At 34.5% G+C, this 25,933-nt stretch overlaps 1 long non-coding RNA gene across 2 annotated transcripts in view; it reads left to right on the top strand.

Moving 5' to 3' along the window:
• Positions 1-22,251, top strand: part of LOC139892315 (uncharacterized) — a 49,794-nt gene extending 27,543 nt beyond the window's left edge. Inside the window, exon 4 of one of the 2 annotated variants that reach the window (XR_011774031.1) lies at positions 22,118-22,251. This is a non-coding gene — a long non-coding RNA (uncharacterized lncRNA). The remainder of the gene's footprint in view (positions 1-22,117) is intronic. The other variant, XR_011774032.1, reaches the window with a different exon arrangement.
• The last annotated feature ends 3,682 nt before the right edge of the window (positions 22,252-25,933 follow it).

Genomic DNA, 25,933 nt, shown 5'->3' with positions numbered 1-25,933 from the left:
CCAAACCCGCCAACCTACAAGAGGCTTTAACGATGGCCCGCCAATCTATAAAAACGGTGAATGAAATTGAAGCGCCGACACCTACGGCCGAGGACCAACCGGGTAACAACAAAAGAAAATGGGAAGCCTCTCCATCGAGCAACTACAACAACAACTTCACCAAGAATTCCTTCACCTCCGACGGCAAGAAAGGGTATGCCGGAAACCTGCCCTACTGTAACGAATGTCGCAAACATCATTTGGGTGAATGTGGCAAACCATTTTGCATCAGGTGTCAAAGAAGTGGCCATGTGGCCCATATCTGTAAAAGTACCATTACCGTCGCTCAAAAGACGCCCAATGCGCCAAGGGCGGTTGTTTGTTTCGAATGTGGCCAACCGGGTCATTATAGGAATGCGTGCCCAAAGAAGAAAGCCAACCCCAACGCCTGTCGTTGAACTTTCAACATCGACACCTAGGATGCCCGGGACGACGATGGACTAGTCACGGGTACGTTTCTTCACAACAACCCACATATTTCATACTTATTCGATTCGGTTATCGTTAGACGTTTTATAACCAAGACTTTGACTCGTACTCCTTGCACTCCACCACTCCCCCTAGATATTGCTTAGGCCATTCAAATGACCAACGGAAAACTATTGCGTACCGACAAATTTATCGAAGAGTGTACGTCAAACTTATTGGGTAGGTAATTTGAACTTTGATTTGACATCTATAGAACTAGGGAGCCCAAAACCTATACGTTAGGAAGGGAATGTTTTCCCCACATATATGTGATTTTAGTGAACTAAATAATTTTCGTTTAAGAACCGATATCCTCTTCCCCGTATCAACAACCTCTTGAACCGTTACACGGATCTCGCGTATATTCTAAAATCGACCTTCATTCTGGTTATCATCAATTGAGGGTTAAGGTAGAAGATGCCTCCTAAACCGTTTTCCGAACTCGCTACGATAGTTATAAATTTCTTTTAGTGCCGTTCAGTTTATCTAAGGCTCCGCCCGTATTCATAGACCTCCGGAACCGCGTATGCAAACTTATCTAGACAAATCCGTTACCGTACTTATAATTTTAAGCTATTCAAGCGAAAAGGAAAACGAACAACGTCTCCGTCTTACGCTCGAACTCTTGAGAAAAGAGCAACTCTATGCCGAATTCTCCAAGTGAGAATTTTGGTTAAACGAAGTCCAAATTCTAAACCATATTGTTAGTGGTCAAGGTATTACAGTAGATCTCGCAAAAAAAAAAAAAATTAAAAAAAAAAAATATATATTTAACATTTTCCGTGTCCGGACTTTGAACGTGATTTTTCACACCAACCTTACTAGATAAATTCATGTGGCACAAAATGGAACTCAAATATAGAAATACTTCTATGTGAACGCCTGAAAGGCAACCCCTCTCGACTCGAAATCAAGGAAGCTGAAACTCGTTATTTTACACGGAGAATTTGAATACTTATTTATGGATCCGATCAATCTTCTCGTCATCGCGTACCACGATACATAGCTCTGCTATTTCACTATTACCGTCTGATATTACTGAGACCAAAGATAACACACAATCCAAGGATACCCCTTTCTTCTTTGACTTAACGTCCTTGTGCTTCTGTTATACGGCCAACTACTACTCAACCCCGAGCTATACAACTACGTGTACTATCTCGTTTCCCACCAAGTCTCAACATTTGGCCACTAGATGCGCGATATGGCTACCTCAAAATGTGAACTCATCCTATTCTAAGTTCTCATTTCACTCCTGTCTTATTGCTCGCATTTCCGTGTAAGAAAACTTTTTATAAAACTTCTCAATGGAGAGAGAAACTCTTCACATTATATTAGTATTCGCCACGATGGTGAATAGTCCTAACAACCACTTTCAGGAACCGATGGATCTTCCGCGGTGCGGACCTCTTGAGAAATGAAACCTGTTCAAACGTGTATTAAAGAAAATTCTAGCTCGACACGGCGTACCATCTCCATTAAAATTTCAGATCGGGATACTCGTCTCACTTCTAAATTCGGGATGCCTTACAAGGAACTGTAGGGACACGTTTAAACATGAATGCCGTGTATCATCCACAATCAACGGACCAAACAAACGTACGTTTCACATCTTGGAAAGACATGTTACAAACTTGTATTGTTGCCTTTAGTTGTCTCCTCTCACACAGCAGTTACCATTCGTGTATTAACGCCGCACTTCCGAAACCCTATATGACCGCAAATGTCATACCCCTATTCGTTGGATCAAAGCATGTGGCAAGCAAATCACCGAATCCAAACTCATTCAAGAAATAACAGTTAAGATCGTCCAAGTCTGAGAAGGACTCAAGATGACCCGTAGTCGCCAAAAGGACTATACCGATATTCGACGTAAACCTCTCGAATCCCAAGTCAGTAACCGTGTAATATTGAGACCTCGCACCTTGGAAATGTGAAATCCATTTCGGGAATCAGGGAAATTTAAACCGCAAAATATTAATCCTTTTGAAACCTTGGGGCGCATTGGAACCGCTCCTACCGTTTAGAACTTCCGACTCAATTAAGTTTCCGTTTACCCTACGTTCCATGCAACAAACTTAGATACGTGATAATGCTAAAAACGAATATATATTTCATAGCATTATTCCTCAAGAAAGACAAGCTTTTAGTTGCAATTGTTCTATTTACAAGTGATATTCGTTTAAATAATAAAAGGTGAAGACAGAAGACAGATTCGACGATTTGAAGACGCAAACGACCAAAAAGCTCAAAAGAACAAAAGACAATCAAAAAGGTTCCAATTATTGATAAGAAACGTCTCGAAATCATAAGAGTACAAGATTCAAAACGCAAAGTACAAGATATTAAATTGTACGCGAGGACGTTCGAAAATCCGGAACCGGGACCAGAGTCAACTCTTAACGCTCGACGCAACGGACTAAAAATTACAAGTTAACTATGTATATAAATATAATATAATATATAATTAATTATATTAATTATATATATATTATATATATATATTAAAAACCGTCGGCAGCAAGAAACTCCAAGGGTGTGAGCTGTAAATACATCTCCGCGACTCGCGGAGTTTTAAGGGCATTTTGCCGCGAGTCGCGGAGCCCCAAAAATCAAGTCTGGCTATAAAGCAAACCGAATTCTGATCAAATTTAACATTCTATTTCTCTATCTCTCTCAATATATACGATATATATATATATAATTTATATTTTAATTTTAATTTTAATTTTAAATCCTAATAATAAGGGTATGTTAGCGAATGTTGTAAGGGTGTAAGTCGAAATTCTGTCCGTGTAACGCTACGCTATTTTTAATCATTGTAAGTTATGTTCAACCTTTTTATATTAATGTCTTGTAGCTAAGTTATTATTATGCTTGTTTAAAACGAAGTAATCATGATGTTGGGCTAACTACTAAAATTGGGTAATTGGGCTTTGTACCATAATTGGGGTTTGGACAAAAGAACGACACTTGTGGAAATTAGACTATGGGCTATTAATGGGCTTTATATTTGTTTAACTAAATGAAAGTTTGTTAATGTTAATATAAAGATTTACAATTGGGCGTCCCTATAAACTACCATATACACTCAATCGGACACGATGGGCGGGGTATTTATATGTACGAATAATCGTTCATTTAACCGGACACGGGAATGGATTAATAGCCACTAGAATAATTAAAACAGGGGTGAAATTACATTCAAGGGTAATTGGTGTAATTGTTAACAAAGTAGTAAAACCTTGGTTTACACGCAGTCGATAACCTGGTGTATTCATTAAACAAAGTATTAAAACCTTGTTACAATTCGAATCCCCAATTAGTTGGAATATTTAACTTCGGGTATAATAATAATTTGACAAGGACACTTGCAATTTATATTTATGACTGATGGACTGTTATGGACAAAAACCAGACGGACATATTGAATAATCCAGGACAAAGGACAATTAACCCATGGGCATAAAACTAAAATCAACACGTCAAACATCATGATTACGGAAGTTTAAATAAGCATAATTCTTTTATTTCATATTTAATTTCCTTTATTTTATATTTAATTGCACTTCTAATTATCGCACTTTTATTTATTGTTATTTTATTTTATCGCACTTTTAATTATCGTACTTTTTAATTATCGCAATTTTATTTTATCGCATTTTTATTATTCGCAATTTCATTATCGTTATTTACTTTACGCTTTAATTTAAGTCTTGTATTTATTTTATATTTTACATTAGGTTTTAACTGCGACTAAAATCTTAAAATCGACAAACCGGTCATTAAACGGTAAAAACCCCCCTTTATAATAATAATATTACCTATATATATATTTGTATTTTTATAAAAGTAAACTAATATAGCGTTGAGCTTTGTTTAAAGATTTCCCTGTGGAACGAACCGGACTTACTAAAAACTACACTACTGTACGATTAGGTACACTGCCTATAAGTGTTGTAGCAAGGTTTAAGTATATCCATTCTATAAATAAATAAATATCTTGTGTAAAATTGTATCGTATTTAATAGTTTTTCCTAGTAAAATATAAGCTATTTTATATACACCTCGCTTCACATCAAGTATTTTTGGCGCCGCTGCCGGGGAGCTATCTTAAAAGCCGGAAGCGCAACGCTAATATAAAAAAAAAAAAAAAAAGATTTTTTGTTTACTTTCATTAAAATTCGCTTTTGTAAAAATACGTTTTAAAAATTCGAAAAATATAAAAAGAAAAACAAAAATATTAGTATTTTTAAGATTTTGTTAAATATTTAAGTTTTATAAGTTTCTTTATTTCTATTGTAGTTTATAAAAATATAAATTTTATTAAACATCTTTTATTTATATAAAAAAAAAAACAGAAAACATAAAATAAAAAAAAAATAAAGAAAACGCGTAAAAATTTCAAACCTGTCAACAGAATTCCTGAACCCCGCGACTCGCAGGGTTTTCTTCTTTAATTGCCGCGACTCGCGGAGGGTTTCTGACAGGCGACAGGAAGCCCTAAACCTGCATTAATTACGGTTAATATTAATTATTATTATTATTTTAAACCTAATTATTATTATTATTATTATTAGTTTTAGTTTTATTTTTACTTTTTATTTAATTTATGTATTTTAGTTAAATTAGTTTAATAAAATTGTAAAATTAATAGTTTTATTAAATAAATAATATAAAAATAATATTTTTATAAAAATTGTACTTTTTACAACTTTTTGTATATTTTTATATTTTGTCCCTTTTTAATCGTTGTAGCGTAATATTTGTATTTTTTAGCTCATATTTAATTTTAAACTTAGTTTTTGCTATAGTTATTTTTACTCCTAGATTTTTAGGCTTTGCCGTAGAATTCCTTAAGTGCTTTTTCTTTAGACTAAGATTTAGGTGCTTTAGAATTTTGCGACGCCTTTTTAAGTTTTAGTTTCTTTTTAAGTTATTTCCATTTGGGATTTAGTTTTTCCTGTAAGCTTTAATATTTTTAGACCTTTTATTATGTATCAATTATCATTCCAATTAGTAATCTCAATTTGCGATTATAATTTTAAGTTAGTTGTAGTAATAAGGTTAGGTTAGTTAAGTATTTTTAAGTTTTTATAAGTTTCTTTTATTTTTCCGTCACCTTTTATTTTTCAACCATTTTTTTTCTTTTTCGACCTTTTGCGACGAACTCTTTGTCTTTCTTATTTCTCGCTATTCTAGTTTTTAGGACTTAGAATTTTTTCTACTTCTTATCTAAATTTCTCAAAATTACGAAAATTTATTTTAAGTGGTTAAATTGATAGACATCAAAATTTTCTGGTTCGTAGTAATAGTTGGATTTGTACGTGGACCGGGTTATTGGAGCCAAACAGTCCTCAATTATATTGAGACCAAACGAATCCTGCCCCTCTGCTGCATCTTTTGGCTATTCGAAACGTGGGCAAAATCAGAAAAGTCTATTGATTGGATAACTTATTATAATTTTTCTTTCCTTTTAAAAACTAATAGGATATTCAGTGAATGCACCGAGCAAGACGTTCATCACCTTTTGTACGTTCACCACCTGTAACTAGATCAAGACATCGTTTAACAAATATAACCGCCGTTGATTTTTCTTTAGAATCGTCATCCAGTCGACCAAGTACTTCAGTTCAAATTTCCGATAATCCATTTTTTGAACCCAACCTCACAATTGAGAATCCGGAAAATATTCAGGAACGGTTCATAGATCCTGAACCATTAAACTTTCCTCCGGAACCACCAATCATTCAAACAGAGATTGTTGAGGAACGAACCATTAAATCAGAATCATCTAGTGATACCGATTCAACAAATTCAATTATGGAGAATCTGGAACCTTTAAGTATGGAAGACCGAATGAGAGCTAAACGCACTGGCCAAGGTCACGCAATTACTCATCCAGACATTAATGCGCCAGATTATGAAATCAAAGGACAAATTCTACACATGGTGACTAATCAATGCCAATTTAGTGGTGCGCCGAAGGAAGATCCAAATGAACATCTACGTACCTTTAATAGGATCTGCACACTATTTAAAATCCGAGAAGTGGAGGATGAACAGATATATCTCATGTTATTTCCCTGGACTTTAAAGGGAGAAGCCAAAGATTGGTTGGAATCGTTACCTGAAGGGGCGATCGATACATGGGATGTTTTAGTTGACAAATTTCTTAAACAATTTTTTCCTGCATCTAAAGCCGTAAGACTTCAAGCAGAAATTGTTACGTTCACACAGAAGCCAAATGAAACTCTATATGAGGCGTGGACAAGATATGGAAAGTTATTAAGAGGATGTCCGCAACATGGTTTAGACACCTGTCAAATAGTACAAATATTTTACCGAGGATGCGACATCACTACAAGGAATGACATAGATATAGCAGCTGGTGGTTCTATTATGAAGAAAACCGAAACTGATGCTTACAAAATTATTGATAACACTGCTTCCCACTCACATGAGTGGCACCAAGAAAAAGACATCATTAGATCATCTAAAGCAGCTAGAGCCGATTCTAGCCATGACTTAGATTCCATTTCCGCAAAGATAGATGCTTTCGAGAGACGAATGGAAAAGATGACTAAGGATATTCACTCAATACGAATTAGTTGTGAGCAGTGTGGAGGACCACATTTGACAAAAGATTGTCTCAGTATTGAATTAACAATGGAACAAAGAGAGAATATTTCATACATAAACCAAAGGCCTGGAAATAATTATCAGAATAATTATCAACCGCCAAGACCGATTTACAATCAAAACCAGAATTATAACCGAAATATTCCATACAACAACCAACAAGGTCCTAGCAATCAACAAGTATCCAATAATACTTACAATCAGCAAAGACCTAATTTTCAAAACAAACCACCACAACAAACCGATGATAAAAAGCCAAATTTAGAAGATATGATGACGAAGCTAGTTGAAACTCAAACGCAGTTTTTCACATCTCAGAAACAAACCAATGAACAAAATGCTCAAGCATTTAGAAATCAACAAGCTTCTATTCAAAATCTGGAACAAGAAGTGAGTAACCTAGCAAGGTTAATAGGTGAAAGAAAACCGGGAAGTTTACCTAGTGATACAAATGCTAACCCCCGGAATGAAACAGCTAAAGCTATTACCACAAGAAGTGGTACAACACTTAAACCACCTGAAATACCAGTAACTTCTGATGAAACCATTCCTACTCCACAAGAACCACAACCTGATCAAGATAAGGAAAAAGAACCGGTAGTTGAAAAGGTTAATGAAAATAACACAGTTAAGGATAAACCTTATGTTAAACCATACCAACCACCACTTCCTTATCCGAGTAAAATGAAAAAAGAAAAACTTGAAGCCGAGCAATCCAAATTCTTGGATATGTTTAAACAGATAAATGTAAATCTTCCTTTCATTGATGTGATTTCAGGAATGCCAAGGTATGCTAAATTCTTGAAAGATCTAATCACGAATAGAAAGAAAATGGAAGAACTCTCGGCTGTTACTATGAATGCTAATTGTTCAGCAGTGCTGTTGAATAAGATACCAGAAAAACTATCTGATCCAGGAAGTTTCACAATTCCATGTTTTCTGGGTAGTCTTAGTTCAATAGAAGCATTGGCAGACTTAGGTGCTAGTATAAATCTAATGTCGTATTCACTATACGCTAAACTAGACCTTGGAGAATTGAAACCAACCAGAATAAGCATACAACTAGCCGATAGATCAATAAAATATCCTAGAGGGATAATGGAGAACATGCTAGTTAAAGTTGGTACTTTAGTATTTCCAGTAGATTTTGTTGTTTTGGACATGGAAGAAGATTCTCAAGTTCCTCTCATATTAGGAAGACCATTCTTAAACACGGCTAAAGCAATGATAGACGTGTTCGGTAAGAAACTGACCCTAAGTATAGAGGATGAGAGTGTTACCTTTTCAGTTGATAGAGCCATGCAACAACCACAATCTGCAGATGATACATGTTATTATATTCAAACTATAGATGCACATGCAGAATTATTAGAAGAATTTCCAGAATTACAAGGAACAGGAGAATGTTCTTTAGGAGAAGGTAATGAACCAATTGATGAAGCTGAAATGTTAGCTACACTTATAGCTAATGGATATGAACCAACAACAGAAGAAATTCAAATGCTAAAAGAAGAAGACAGATATCGATACAAATCATCGATAGAAGAACCTCCGAGATTAGAATTAAAGCCACTTCCAAACCATTTGGAATACGCTTATTTACATGGTGAATCTGAATTACCTGTAATAATATCGTCTTCTCTTACTGAAAATGAGAAATCACAACTCATTTCTGTGTTGAAAGCTCATAAACCAGCCATTGCATGGAAGATTCATGATATTAAAGGAATAAGTCCTTCGTATTGCACACATAAAATCCTTATGGAAGAAGGTCATAAAACGTATGTGCAACGTCAACGAAGATTAAATCCTAATATGCAAGATGTAGTTAAGAAAGAGATTATTAAACTGCTAGATGCAGGTTTAATTTATCCAATCTCTGATAGTCCATGGGTAAGCCCAGTTCAATGCGTACCTAAGAAGGGTGGCATGACTGTCATTACAAAAGAGAAAAATGAGCTTATTCCTACTAGGACTGTAACAGGATGGCGTGTATGTATTGATTATAGAAAATTAAATGACGCCACCAGAAAAGATCACTTTCCCTTACCTTTCATTGATCAAATGTTGGAAAGATTAGCCGGAAATAGTTACTATTGTTTTCTAGATGGATTTTCCGGATATTTTCAAATTCCAATAGCACCCGAGGACCAAGAGAAAACCACATTCACGTGCCCTTATGGTACGTTTGCTTACAAACGCATGCCATTTGGACTTTGCAACGCCCCTGCAACCTTTCAAAGGTGTATGATGGCGATTTTTCACGACATGATAGAAGAATGCATGGAAGTATTCATGGATGACTTTTCAGTCTTCGGTGATACATTTAAATCATGTCTAGTTAATCTGGAACGAATGCTAATTAGATGCGAAAAATCAAATCTAGTACTTAATTGGGAGAAATGCCATTTCATGGTTAAAGAAGGCATCGTTCTTGGACATAAAATTTCAAAAGAAGGAATTGAAGTGGATAGAGCTAAAGTAGATGTAATTGCTAAACTTCCACATCCCACCAACGTTAGAGGAGTTAGGAGTTTTCTAGGGCATGCCGGTTTTTACCGACGTTTTATAAAAGATTTTTCTAAAATTGCCACTCCTATGAATAAACTCCTAGAAAAGGATGCGCCATTCATCTTTTCAGATGAGTGTATCAAATCTTTTAATATTCTTAAAGAGAAACTCACTAATGCGCCGATCATGATAACACCAAATTGGAATCTACCATTTGAACTAATGTGCGATGCAAGTGATTTTGCAATGGGAGCCGTTTTAGGACAAAGGATTGAAAAACGATTTCAACCTATATATTATGCTAGTAAGACATTACAAGGAGCACAAACAAACTATACAACTACTGAAAAAGAACTCCTTGCTATTGTCTTTGCTTTTGACAAATTTCGATCATATCTCGTTCTAGCAAAAACGGTGGTCTATACCGACCATTCTGCTCTTAGATACCTATTTTCAAAACAAGATGCTAAACCAAGATTAATCCGTTGGATCTTACTCTTACAAGAGTTTGATATTGAAATCCGAGATAAAAAAGGAGCAGAAAATCTCGCCGCTGATCATCTTTCTCGTCTTGAAAATCCCGAATTAGAAGTTCTGAATGAATCGGCCATACAAGACAACTTTCCTGATGAATATCTATTGAAGATAGATTATAAAGAAATCCCATGGTTTGCAGACTATGCAAACTACTTAGTTTGTGGATTCCTTGAAAAAGGATTATCGTACCAAAGACGAAAGAAATTCTTCAGTGATATAAAACACTATTTCTGGGAAGATCCACATCTGTTTAAAAGTTGTCCCGATGGAATAATACGCCGATGTGTATTTGGAGATGAAGCTAGTAAAATTTTAAACCATTGTCACACAGGACCAACAGGAGGGCATTATGGGCCTCAACTAACAGCAAGAAAAGTTTATGAAGCTGGATTCTATTGGCCTACAATTTACAAAGACGCACACCTTCTTTGCAAATCCTGTGATGCATGTCAAAGGGCCGGAAAAAGAAGTCAACGTGATGAAATGCCACAAAATGTCATCCAAGTATGTGAAGTATTTGACATTTGGGGTATTGACTTTATGGGTCCATTTCCAAAATCTCATAATAATTTATATATACTCGTAGCCATTGATTATGTATCTAAATGGGCGAAAGCACAAGCTCTCCCAACTAACGATGCACGAGTTGTAGTCAACTTTTCAAAACGTCTTTTTGCAAGATTTGGAACACCGAAAGCTTTAATAAGTGATCGGGGTACTCATTTCTGTAATAATCAACTTGAGAAAGTTCTTAAAAGATATGGAGTAACTCATAAAATCTCCACCGCATATCATCCACAAACAAGTGGACAAGTTGAAAATACAAACCGAGCTTTAAAACGTATTCTAGAGAAAACCGTAGGATCAAATCCGAAGGAATGGTCCATTAAATTGGAGGATGCACTCTGGGCTTTTAGAACAGCCTACAAAACTCCAATTGGAACCACACCTTTTAGACTTGTGTATGGAAAAGCATGTCATCTTCCAGTAGAAATTGAACACAAAGCATTTTGGGCTTTGAAGACATGTAATCTTGATTTACATGAAGCCGGACGTCTACGATTAAGTCAACTAAACGAATTAGAAGAATTAAGACATGAAGCATACGAAAATTCGTTAATCTATAAAGAAAGAACGAAGAAATGGCATGATAAAAGAATCAGAAGTTCAAAAGAATTTAAAGAAGGAGACAGAGTTCTTCTTTTCAATTCACGATTCAAGCTATTTCCTGGAAAATTGAAATCAAGATGGTCTGGACCATTCATAGTCAAAAGAGTTTTCCCATACGGAACGATAGAATTAATAAATTCAAATGGGATTGAATTTAAAGTTAATGGTCACAGAGTTAAACATTACATACATGGTCCGATGGAAGTCGACAACGAAGTTAATCACAATTTCGACACCACAGCTAACTAAGTGTGGGGAGAATCAAGTCTTTAAAGGAAAATATGTATTTCTGTTAGAGTTAGATTGTCTGTTTTCGTGTAGTTCTCGAAAATGGAACACGTATGGTCTTTCCCTAGCAGACCCTAAAGAACTAGTCTTCTCCCCCCATTCTGAATTTTTATTTCTTTTAGGTTTTTACAAAATGAAGACTGCCTGTGAACTAAACCATGGTCTAATGCTACATGCTTTGATCACTAAACGTAATAATGACATACTACCGAGTGAATTAGTATCAGTAATCAGAGAAAGAATGGACGGAGTTAGAAAAGGATCCAGATGCGAAGATAATAAGTTACAATTTGGTAAAGGAAAATCAAAATCCGCAGCGAAAAGAAGAGCACGACACCTAGAAAGATGTCACAAATGCGGAAAATGGTCACATGGAGGTAAATGTTCAAATAATCAAACCTATTCAAATACCGAATTTGTTACTTTATGCAGAGACGGACCGTTCATATGTTTAGAAGAAAAGACAATGAATGCTCGAGGTTACGCCTATGCAGCCATGGAAAACCAATTAAACCGACTATCTTATGAATATAATAGATCATATAACTAAGAAATCTATTTCACAGGTATGTCTGTACAGTTTTTATTTTTATTTTTATTTTTTTTAACCTTTTGATAATAAACGCTAATTTGTTCGCTAAAAAGTATTAAATTGGTATTAAATAAAATTAGGTTTGGCGACCGAAATTATTGATATCATTCAAAAATTTATTACATCACTGCGAAATTTAACGTTTATTCTTAAGGTATAAATATCTTTAATCAATCAACCCAAAATATTTCAAAAATTCGTCATGAGTTAAATTAGGTCTTGGAACCGAAATTACTTTACCGAAAAGAGGGGCGCATATTTTTGATAATATTTGATTAATTAAAGTGGGATAAAAAGACAAAAAGATTTTTAATTTTATTTTTACCATGTTTTTAAAATTAATATTTAAATCTTAAATTAATATTGTAAACTTTGTAAAAACAATATATTTAAAATTGTAAATATTTGAAAAATTAATATAAGTTTGATATGAATTTATGAATTTTTAAATTAAGTTTGGTGTGAATTTTTAATTTTTAAAATATGAAATTTAAATTTTATGCATTTCAAATTTTAAGTTTGGTGTAAATTTTTAATTTTTAATTTTTAATTTTGAATTTTATATTTAAGTTGTGTGAATTTAAAAACAAAAAAATTTACTTTATCTCATTAAGTTAAAAATATGATTTTTAAAAAATTCGTCGTAAGTTGAAGACTAGGTCTTTGAACCGAAATTGCTTTACCCGAGGGAGGGACGAGAACTTTTATTATCAATATTTTTAATCTTATTGATTTAAAGTATGCCAAAAACATTGAAAAAACCCAAAAATCTTAGCTTTTAAAACAATCGCTACAAAAAGACAAATTTTAAAATTTTGTCGAAGGACGGACTAGGACATCGATCCGAAACGACCTCGTCCTAAATAACAAGGGAAACAAAATTTTAAAATTAAATACTTAATTGATTTATAAGTTAAAGATTATATAAAAAAAAAAAAAAAAAAAACAAACTCCGCGACTCGCGGAGTTTGAAGTGCAAACCTCCGCGACTCGCGGAGGGACCAAAACCCAGAAAAAAAAAATAAAAATAGCTGAACGATCAGTATACTCCCACACACAAAAACAACTCGAATTCTGCTGCGAAAAACCCCGAAAAACCACCCAAAAACACCTCAAAAATTCCAATTTTTAACCGTTAATCACCAAATCTTTTGCTAAAATCATGTTGAGAAGGATGATATCTAAGAATAACTCAAGAAAAACGGTAAATTTCTACACCTAAACACCATTTAATTCGAATTTTGGTGTTCTTGAGCTATTTTTTCCCCAATTTGATTTTGATGCTTTTTAGTGTAATTAGACTTAAATTGTTTATGTATTATGCTTGTATAACCTAGATTGATGCTGTTTAACATGATTAGAAGCCTTAAACTTCAAATTTTGAATAATCTAGGGTTTGTGTTCTTGAGCAATTTGGGGCTTTTCGATATAAACAGGTTATGGCCGATTTTTGTCATGAATTGTTGCTAAGATGAGTAGTGTAACATGTCTAGGTAGTTAAATGATCCAAACTTTGAGCCTAAACATGATTTTGAGAATTAAAGTGGACTTTTTCAAGTCTAAAATTCATGAACTTGATTTTTGAAAGATAATGCCATTTGAGACTTGTTTAATTGCTAGTAATGATTATTTTGACATGTTATTTGAGTTGAATGCTTATGAACTTGGCGAAAATTTTCGTATATGCTTATTTGAAAAAGTGTAGATTTGATAAAAATGTGAAAATAAGCTTAAGTTTGATATAAATTGATAATGTCATTGTAATTATTTTGATTGATGATTTTGCTGACACTAATGCATATTTGGATGCACAAAATTTGTGTTTGATGTGTTTTGCAGAATGAAAGGGGTGAATCTTCATCCCAAGCCCGCCATGCTCCTGCTGAGAACTTGGAACAACAGGAGGTAGATAACTACTACAAGCAGGATGTACCTCATCCAGTCATGACCTTTTCCGATATGCATTTGGAAGAGTTGCACCCGAACCTGAGATTTGACAGACTTTGGATAGATTATCCAAAATATCAACGGGGTTTGCATACTCTTCATTCCAAGGTTGTTGAGGTACCGAGGGTCATAGAATGGGGACCCTTAGAAGCTGTAGAATTGGCCGGGCCAATTAGGGAATTACTTGTACAGAGGTATGGTAATTCTTCTTTTAATGACTGGATATGTTTATTCACCATACGCAGACCTGTATATAAAGTATGGTGTGAAGAGTTGTTATGTAGTATAGAGTTGAATGATCGGGTAGCTAGTTTAACCGATCGTTCTTTTATTAGATTTTTGTTAGGCGGTTCGATGCGCCACATGTCTTTACTGGACATGGCTCAGGCTTTACGTATATATACGCCTGAGGAATTAGCGTCTGCCGATTGTAGAGGATTGATACTAAACGGTAGAAAGATAGATGAGAATTTTGATACACACGGTGTGTGGAGTCAAATGACAAGCCATCACCGTTTCAAAGGGGGAAACTACTCTTATTTGGATATAGATAGAGCCGAATTAAGAGTGATACATAGGTTTTTAGCCAATTTGATTACACAAAGGGGTAAGAACAAAGAAAAGGTAAATGAACAAGATTTGTTTTACCATATGTGTATTCGAGACCCACACAGCGCTGTAAGTATACCATATTGTGTGGGTTATTATTTATCAGCTATGGTTCGGGGGATGCGTCCACATAGCATAATAGGAGGTGGTATTTTTATTACTTTGATTGGTGAATATCTCGGTGTGGATATAAGTCGGGGGGGATTATTACTAGAAGAGCCGGAACCCCGCGACACTATAGGTTTAAATGTATACCATGGTGCGAAAGTTTTGAAGCGGCGAAATAACGCCGCAGTACGATACAATGGTAGACATCCACAGGTAGAGAGAAACCAGGAATAAGGTAATGTAGGAGGGGGGAATGAGATGCAAGAAATGCATAGGTTTATAGCTTCTCAGGAATACGAAAATGCTAGACAGAGAGCATTTGAAGATTGGCAAGTTCATCAGAACCAGATCATAGCGCATTGCCAACATATAGGTAGAAACTATATTCCTACACCGAAACCCGTCTTCCCTCCTTGGTCGATAGAGATGCAGCCACCATATCCTACGTATGACCCTGCCGAAGCATTCTATAGCACTTATGGTTATGCGTGGAACCCCTATTGGTACCAATATCATCCTTAGTTTACTTATTTTTTTATTTTTGTAATTTGTAATTATTGATATGATTAATACTTTTGTTAATATTGTAATCATTTTTATAATTATCTAACTTTTATTCTTAGATTTTAATAATTTTTTAATGTGGGGTAATAAACCAAACTTCAAAAATATGTATATATGTTTGCAGTTTATCTTATGTACACAACAGGGTAAAACAACGCATTTTCAAAGACTGGCATTAAGTTCAGCAAAAGCAACTAATTTTGACGACAAGATGCAAAATATATGTGAAATAACAACAAGACGGAATGAACAAATGATGTGCACCATTTATCATTCAGCAAACAAACGCCAATATATTTGGAAACTTTGGTAAAAATTTAATCATTTTCACACAAATCACCCTCAATAATTTAAATTGTTACTGATTTCTTGCAAATGAGGGCATTGCAAGATCTTAAGTGTGGGAAGGGGTTAAATTCTTTCGGATTTTAAAAATTTTTACTTTATACACTTGGTTACCATTAAAAATACTAGTAAAGCAGTAGTTGTATTAGAATCTAGTGCTCTCTGATAAAAAAGAACAGCCCTAGTCTTATATACTGACTACCCAATTCTAGTAAAATTTTTCAATTAAATGAATTCAAATCATGTTTATACATATTTATGAACGATAAAACTAGGTTTTAACACCGAAATTATTGTTACCTCGGAAAGGACATAAATTGAGAAACAAACTAAAATGTTAAAATTCATTTAAAATGGAATAGAGGACGATAAAAAGAAAAATAAAAAGCCAAGTGTGGAAAAATTTACCAAGTTATTTTAAACATATGTCACATATATTTGTAACAAATAACTGAAAATACTTTTGCTTTGGACTAAACTAAACTGTTTTACCCAATGAAAGAAAAGAAGAGATGGATCTACACGATGAATCAATTCCATCACTAAAAGGAAGTAAAGTCTTCCGAAAAAGAAACGCGCTTCTTGATTTAGGTCATGAAGTTGTCGTTCAGACCAGCTGTAGGTTGAAGAAAAATCTAGAAAAGTCATCACTAAAATCAGCAGGAAATCCACGGACCTCAGCATCAAACAGGGTCGCCAAGTGGTCAGATTTATCCTAACCATGAGAAGGATTTATCTCGTACAATGGGGGGGCACCGTGCAAATTAGCTGGATAAGACTAATGAATCAGATCCCCAGAAAGGATAATCTCCTTAAAGATTAAAAATCAGCTTTTAAGACTGATATTACTCAATCCTAGAGATTGACCTTAAAGATTGAGAATTACAAACTCATGGAATTCAATGATATCTAAACACGAGCTTAAACGAGAAAATATTTTGATCAAAATTATAAACCGATTTGTTTTCTGAAAACCCTATTTTCAATGCGTTCATTACCATTGAACGTAAAATCCTAGGAATTCACCTGGAATTCATTAGGTCACCTGAACTAAATCGGGTGTCAACCGTAAGAACGGTGGTTGCATAGTGGTCAAAGACAGGACCTTGTGCCAGACCGACAAATTATAAGGGTGAGCTTTACTATTACTCCTACCAAGGATAGTAATTGCGTCCGACACGTTATAGACCATAATTAAAAGCATGTCACGGGACATTGCCTTAACAGTTGCTTGTTCAACGCTTTCCTTTACAACCGGACGGTAGTTTGCCGAAAGGTAATATACGGAACAAGTAAACTGGACGTGTTGCTTTCCAAATACAAGGTTAGCAAGTGGGTGACACAAAACCGCAAGTTTTGAGCTAAAATTTTCAATTCTGAAACCCACCAAACCCACAAAAATATTTTGCAAACACCGGTAAAGGGTTATTCCGGAAAACTTATCTAGGGTAAAAACTAGATTTAATTTTCAAAAGATCAAATGTTTTCATAAAGATCCAATTTCCTTAATGGATCTAAATTTTTATAGTCATGTGGGACTGTAAACCATATCGTTACTACCATTGTTTATACCGCCGTATAGAAATCACTGATGTACAAAGTGTGAAGAATAAAGAAGTGATTCTAGTATTTCAAGACAATATTGCTTGAGGACAAGCAACGCTCAAGTGTGGGAATATTTGATAATGCTAAAAACGAATATATATTTCATAGCATTATTCCTCAAGAAAGACAAGCTTTTAGTTGCAATTGTTCTATTTACAAGTGATATTCGTTTAAATAATAAAAGGTGAAGACAGAAGACAGATTCGACGATTTGAAGACGCAAACGACCAAAAAGCTCAAAAGAACAAAAGACAATAAAAAAGGTTCCAATTATTGATAAGAAACGTCTCGAAATCATAAGAGTACAAGATTCAAAACGCAAAGTACAAGATATTAAATTGTACGCGAGGACGTTCGAAAATCCGGAACCGGGACCAGAGTCAACTCTTAACGCTCGATGCAACGGACTAAAAATTACAAGTTAACTATGTATATAAATATAATATAATATATAATTAATTATATTAATTATATATATATTATATATATATATTAAAAACCGTCGGCAGCAAGAAACTCCAAGGGTGTGAGCTGTAAATACATCTCCGCGACTCGCGGAGTTTTAAGGGCATTTTGCCGCGAGTCGCGGAGCCCCAAAAATCAAGTCTGGCTATAAAGCAAACCGAATTCTGATCAAATTTAACATTCTATTTCTCTATCTCTCTCAATATATACGATATATATATATATATAATTTATATTTTAATTTTAATTTTAAATCCTAATAATAAGGGTATGTTAGCGAATGTTGTAAGGGTGTAAGTCGAAATTCTGTCCGTGTAACGCTACGCTATTTTTAATCATTGTAAGTTATGTTCAACCTTTTTATATTAATGTCTCGTAGCTAAGTTATTATTATGCTTGTTTAAAACGAAGTAATCATGATGTTGGGCTAACTACTAAAATTGGGTAATTGGGCTTTGTACCATAATTGGGGTTTGGACAAAAGAACGACACTTGTGGAAATTAGACTATGGGCTATTAATGGGCTTTATATTTGTTTAACTAAATGAAAGTTTGTTAATGTTAATATAAAGATTTACAATTGGGCGTCCCTATAAACTACCATATACACTCAATCGGACACGATGGGCGGGGTATTTATATGTACGAATAATCGTTCATTTAACCGGACACGGGAATGGATTAATAGCCACTAGAATAATTAAAACAGGGGTGAAATTACATTCAAGGGTAATTGGTGTAATTGTTAACAAAGTAGTAAAACCTTGGTTTACACGCAGTCGATAACCTGGTGTATTCATTAAACAAAGTATTAAAACCTTGTTACAATTCGAATCCCCAATTAGTTGGAATATTTAACTTCGGGTATAATAATAATTTGACAAGGACACTTGCAATTTATATTTATGACTGATGGACTGTTATGGACAAAAACCAGACGGACATATTGAATAATCCAGGACAAAGGACAATTAACCCATGGGCATAAAACTAAAATCAACACGTCAAACATCATGATTACGGAAGTTTAAATAAGCATAATTCTTTTATTTCATATTTAATTTCCTTTATTTTATATTTAATTGCACTTCTAATTATCGCACTTTTATTTATTGTTATTTTATTTTATCGCACTTTTAATTATCGTACTTTTTAATTATCGCAATTTTATTTTATCGCATTTTTATTATTCGCAATTTCATTATCGTTATTTACTTTACGCTTTAATTTAAGTCTTGTATTTATTTTATATTTTACATTAGGTTTTAACTGGACTAAAATCTTAAAATCGACAAACCGGTCATTAAACGGTAAAAACCCCCCTTTATAATAATAATATTACCTATATATATATTTGTATTTTTATAAAAGTAAACTAATATAGCGTTGAGCTTTGTTTAAAGATTTCTCTGTGGAACGAACCGGACTTACTAAAAACTACACTACTGTACGATTAGGTACACTGCCTATAAGTGTTGTAGCAAGGTTTAAGTATATCCATTCTATAAATAAATAAATATCTTGTGTAAAATTGTATCGTATTTAATAGTTTTTCCTAGTAAAATATAAGCTATTTTATATACACCTCGCTTCACATCAATACGTGTCCTGCGGAACAGGAACGTGCTATCCTTCTAGATAAACTTACTATTGATGACAACTCCTCTTCGTAGAAAGACCGGTTGAAATTGTGGATCGTAATACCAAGCCTTAATACAACATAAAACCCAGACTGTCCAAATTCGTGGGAATGCCCAAGGACGTATCTTCACTTATTCATAGCATTGACAATGCAAGGTCTCAAGGAAGAGACATCGACTATTACTTCCAACTAAATTTCGGGACGAAATTTCTTTTAAGGTGTGGGTAATGTAACATCCCGCATTTTTCCGTTAAATTATTTTAACGCCCGTCTTTTTATTTTAAAAATATCCTCCGTTAGCTAACATTCTTAATATTTTTCCGTTATTGGATTTTAACATCCTCCGTTAATACGCGTTTTAAAATATTCCGTTTAGGTAATTCCCGCACCCGACTACAAACTCGGGGGACTAAAATTGACACGGGGCAAACTAGTTGACTAGGTCAACTAGTCCACCCCAATCACCACCATTCAATCATCTCCATCTCTCTCTCTTTCTCTCTAGCAAGAACACACACACAAACACCCAATTCAATCATTCATCATCTAAATTCGATCTAGGAGGCTTACAACAAAACAAATTACATATTTGTAATCCTCTCTTCATCCTCTACAATTTGATACCAACTTCATCTCGTTTGGGTAACATTTCTAAAACTCTAGATTTCTCTAAATTCTTTTTTTTGATTTGAAATGGTGTTAGTTAGTGTCTATGGCTCGTGTATAACATGAATACATGTTTTGTTTGCTCGATTTGTTGATTGGAGTAACTAGTTTGAACTTTTGAAATGGGTGTGCTTAATCTTTGATTTTGGATGATTAAAAGTTGTTTAATTGTTAAAGTTCATGTTGTAATTGTGTTACTAGTATCACTAGCTTCATTTTGATGTGTAGATTGATTTGTAAAACTTCAAAAACATGATTATTGATTTTGTAATGCTTGACTAGGGTTTGATAGTTCTTGACATGAACTTTTGATGCGTTGAATGCTTGTTAATGTTGTTAGTAAGTGTTTAGATGCATTGTATGCTTAATTACCTTCGGAACGGCATATCGTATGTGTAAATTGGATTCCCAAATCATAAAATACGTTTTACGAACTTGAAACTTTGAAAATAAACCCTTCTTGATCAATTGACGAGTTTTCGGTTATTGTAATTGATGTTTTTGCTTGTGAAAGGTAGTTAATTGTATTCCTTGTCAAAAGAGCTTTCCAATGATATAAGATGTGTATTCTAAGTGTTTACGGTTTGCGTTTTGTGCTAAATTGAATTTTGGATCAAGACTTGAACTTTTGAAACTGACCAGGTACCAGGCCACGCCTAATGTCGCGGTGCGACACCTCTGGCCGCGGCGCGGCAATAGCCGTGTTTGGGTTCTGACCTACTTTGTCAAATTTCGAAAAATGTTTGCTATGCTACGCACCTCCGATTAACATGTAACTTGGCCAACATGCTCATATATGACTTCTAAGCTTAGAAAAATAGTTTGGGACCCGACCCGAACGTGTTGACTTTCGTTGACTTTGACCGACCAAAGTTTGACTTTTTGTCAAACTTAACCAAATGATTATGCAACCTTCCTAACTTGTTTCTGTACTTGTATCTTGCATGAAACTTGACAATTTGATTCACATGCTATATTAATCGAGTCGTATTGAGCCATAGGACTAATTGAACAACTTTGACCCTGCGTGACTATCGTTATTGATACAACCTATTTGTTTAGGTCAAGACTAGCATTATTCTTTGCACACGTTACTTGTCGAAGTACTTTTTGGTTCGTGCATACAAGGTGAGATCATAGTCCCACTTTTACTCTTTTTGAACTTACTTTTGGGATAAGAAAACATAAACGTTCTTTTAAACTACGTGAACACAAGTACAGGGAAAACAAACATTCTACATACGAGTTTGAACACAAATCCTCAATTCGATTATCATTAGTTACATCAGATGGTGTAAGCGAGAACTTATGTTATATGGCCATATGGGTTTGACAAACCCTCACTTCGAAACGGTTCGCTACCGTCTACGGGTGAAATATATTTTCGGGAAACAGTGTATGTTCTAACACTATTATTACGGGGTTCAACGGACGGAATGTTAAGCTTTGATAATTGAGTGCTCGTGAATATTAACTTTTAGAATGTACTATGACTTTATCGATGTTGCAAATCTTGTGGTTCAACTTACTTTTACTCACTTACTTATTTAAACCTATGATTTCACCAACGTTTTCGTTGACAGATTCTCTATGTTTTTCTCAGGTCTTTGAACGCTATGTGAAACATGCTTCCGCTCATTATTTGATACTTGCATTGGATGTCGAGTATACATGCATTTCATGGAGCGTCTTTTGACTTTCTTTAAAACTGTGTCGTATAGGTTTCACATGTAACTATAACTTTGTAACGTAACTTTTGGATGAACAATTCTTGTAAACTTTGAAAAAATCTTTACTTTTGAAAGGAATGCGACATATCTTTGGTCAAACGTCACGTTAAAGACCTATGACCACGCAACGGGACCTAAGTAGTCGACGCCGTCAATTGACGATTTGTCGGGGTCGCTACATCTTTTTAGTGTTGTATAGATTTTGGAGGTGATCAACCTTGAGGGTGTGGCGCATAATCTCAATGATGCACTAATAGGCCAAGATATGTTTCTCTTATAATTATGATGAATCATTTGGTTGATACTTATATTCGACATGTATGAATACAAGATCATTGTTGGAAATATGTTCTCGGGTTGGTTACGGTTCAACCGTGATTTGACTGTGGTACATATATTCCGAAGGTATGCCCATGACATAAATAATATAAAGTCCATTTATCCTATTCGGTCACACACAAAGGCCAATCATAAAATTGTTTGATATACCTTCTAATCGGAAATTAATTTATTAATCATTAGTTAATGTTTTAATAAATTAAATAAGTTTTGAGATTAGTTAATTAATTTGTTAATTAATTTATATTAAAGAGCATGCTTATTTTTTTAGAATAACTGATACATGCATACATGTGAGTTTAAAAAAAAAAATTAAAGAAGGGCATGCTTCATTTTATAAGTTTGATGCATGCAAGCATGCTTGGTTTTTTTTCTTTTTTTGGTTTTAAACTAATACAAGCATCTCAAAAAGACAACACACTCTCCAAATATTCCTTTAAGTGTCTTTGACCAAAAAAAAAGAAAAGAAAGAACAGTAGATACAACACTTCATAGTTTTTTAAAGAAAACTTCATACGTTTTCTGTTGGTCAATCCAAAACAAAAGGAAAGAAAAGTTTTGGTGAATTAGAAGGTGTATATCAAAACAAGGTTGGAACTTTGGGTGTCTACCGTTTAGAGGAGCTCTCCTTTGCGTTCTCTACAAGCTAGAATCTTCGAGAAAGGCTACAAAGGTTGTAATCTAACCTATTCTTGTTCGTTTATTTAATTTCGTTTGCTAAAAGTTTTGTACATGGGTCCTTTGGGGAGTATGATTTTGTAAATTTTAAAATGCTTCCGCTCACTATGATTTTGGTATCATACTCCAACAAGTGGTATCCGAGCCATCTTGTACAAATTTTAGCAAACCTTTCTTATGATAATCGTTTTGATGAATGTGTATGCATGATACTTGGAGATGATTATGCACAACGAACATGCAAAACTATTATCATGATTTGTGTTTTTATGTTTCCTAAATAATATTTGAATCTTGGGTTTTGGCAAAATGTTAAATGGTTAATCTCATTTTAAAAGTTTTTTTTCAGCTTGAACAGTCTGTCTTTCTTGGGCTGTTTCGAGACTTTAAACTCCATATTTTCGTATGAGGCCAATTGCATTTGAAAGATAACTGAAAGAACTTAAATTTGAAAAAAAATCATCGAAAACGGATTAGAAATGAGTAAGATATGACCATTTAAAGTTGATGTATGAATCTGCCAAAATTAATTCCGAAAATTAAAAAATGTAACTTGCATGTTGATTATTAAAGATTCAATGTTTAGGAAAATAAAGTACATGAATTCTTTTCATATTTTACATGAAATGAGAAAATTAAAATTGTTAATTTTAGACTTTATGCTTGGTTAAAGTGAATAAATCTCCAACATGTTTTGATTCACTTAATATGTTTGTTTGGATGGTTTTGGCATGAAAACCATACTTACAAAATATGAAGTGGGTTTACATGCATACATAAGTTATGTAAACAAGGATTGATTATTTTTTGTGCCATTAAGTGTTGTTTAAATCAATCCTTATCGAAACATGTTTCATAAAAATGGATATTTGGCACTCCATTTGCTTTGTATATGATTGTTGTATGAAATCGGTAGTATTTGCCTCAATAAGACCCTTGTGTGGATGTTTGGTTGTATGATTTAATTTATTATTTATTCGGGATGAATGTAATAATTTATTAAACGGCTTGAATGTCGTGTTTATTATTTATTCGGGATGAATGTAATAATTTATTAAACGACTTGCATGTCGTCTTTCTATTTATATTGTATTTGTAATAGTATAGGAAATAGAATAGTTTTTTTTTTATTTTGTAAGATAATGCAACCAAGAATGGAATCAAGAAGACGATGTTCACAAGGAGGCCCATCCGAGCATATAATGGAGATGGCGGTTTTAGTGGGAGCCAATTCTCACACAAGGTTATGTCCCTAGTTGACCATGTTTTTCCGTGTGTTGGCTCACCGGAAAAACGCATAGGACTCGAGGCATACTACCGATATTTGCGTGTCATGATTATTATTGTTTTATTATTTGTCTATGCCATGCTAGCTAGAAAATGTTTTAAAAACAAAAGGACAATAATCATATAAAATGGTTTGGTTAAAATTAGTTTAACAAACGCAACACGCAATACATAATTAGCAAATGTTTTAAAATGGTATAAACTACTTTTGCTAAAAGAAAACAAAAACCCATTTTAAATGTAAACTTTATGTTATCCATGAGTAGTACACACATCCGAACCTTCTACTTGTTAGAGTTCGCGATACCTGAGAGTCTTGGGCCGGACTTTAATTGGGTGTTGGGAAGGGTGAGGTGAATTTCGCGATACCCGAGAGTCTTGGGCCGGATTTCACGTGTATATATCATGGACGGTTTACAATCTGAAGTCGTGGTTCACGGCAAACCCGCCACGAGGAAGGATTAGCATCGAAGGGATTAAACATGCCAAGTGAAATAATTGCTTATCACTAAAATCCCGCAGAACCTAAGAATTTCATAATGGATGAAATTGGTAATATAGTTACCTACCTAAATAGCTTATGGTTGGCGATCCGCGGCGAACCCGTCGTTACCATAAGTGAAATATGGATCTTAGCCTTGTTAATTATAATTGTTTGAATATTGAACACACTTGGGTAATTATCTTAACAAGGATTAAACATATCAAACTAACTAATACAACTTACTTTAAAAATATGACAGATGTCTGCAACTAACACAAATCCTACTCCGTCATCAATCACTAATTTCTGCCTTAAAGGGCTCCTCGAAAAGGACAAGCTTACGGGTTTGAACTACATGGACTGGCTTCGCAATCTAAGAATTGCTCTTAGGATGGAAGGAAAGATCAGGGCAATTGAGGAACCCTTACCGGCAGAACCCGGATCGAGAGCTACTCAAGCGACTAGGGACGAGTTTGAGAAACGACGTTCCGAGTCTAATGAGGTAGCATGCTTGATGTTGGCAACCATGTCTCCGGAGCTCCAAAAGGGCATGGAGAGCTTAGGGTTGTATGACATGCTTAACCAACTTAAGGACATGTTCCAACAACAAGCAAAGCAAGAAAGGTTTGACACCGTAAAAGCTCTCGTATCTTGCAAAATGGCAACGGGAAGTAGCGTTAGTGTCCATGTACTACAAATGAAAGGGTACATAGACCGGCTGGAGCGCCTTGGTTTTTCCATAAGTCAGGAGCTTGCAACGGATTTTATCCTGAACTCGCTGACTAGTGCATATGAAGGATTCATTATGAACTATAATATGAACAATATGGAGAAAACAATCATGGAGCTCCATGGCATGTTGAAAACCGCTGAGGCTAACATGGCCAAAGCTAAACCCGCAACTACCGTCCTAGCCATTCGTGAAAGTGGGATCAAGAAGAAGAAAAACAAAACAAAGGGCAAGAACAAGGGCAAGGGTAAGGTTGGCACATCCAACTTCAAACCCAAACCTAAGGGCATTGCTAACTCTTCTACTTCAAAGATCCCGCAAACCAAGTCTCCTGAAGAAGCAATATGCTTTCATTGTGGGGAAAAAGGACATTGGAGGCGCAATTGTACTAAGTACTTGAAGGAACTTAATGAACTACGGGCTAAGGGAGTCGCCGTACCTTCAGGTTTGTTCATGATTGAACTAAACAATACTACTATTTCTAATT

This window comes from Rutidosis leptorrhynchoides, chromosome 2 (genome assembly GCF_046630445.1).
Source record: "Rutidosis leptorrhynchoides isolate AG116_Rl617_1_P2 chromosome 2, CSIRO_AGI_Rlap_v1, whole genome shotgun sequence".
Lineage (NCBI taxonomy): Eukaryota > Viridiplantae > Streptophyta > Magnoliopsida > Asterales > Asteraceae > Rutidosis > Rutidosis leptorrhynchoides.
This window is presented reverse-complemented; position numbering and strand designations above follow the sequence as displayed.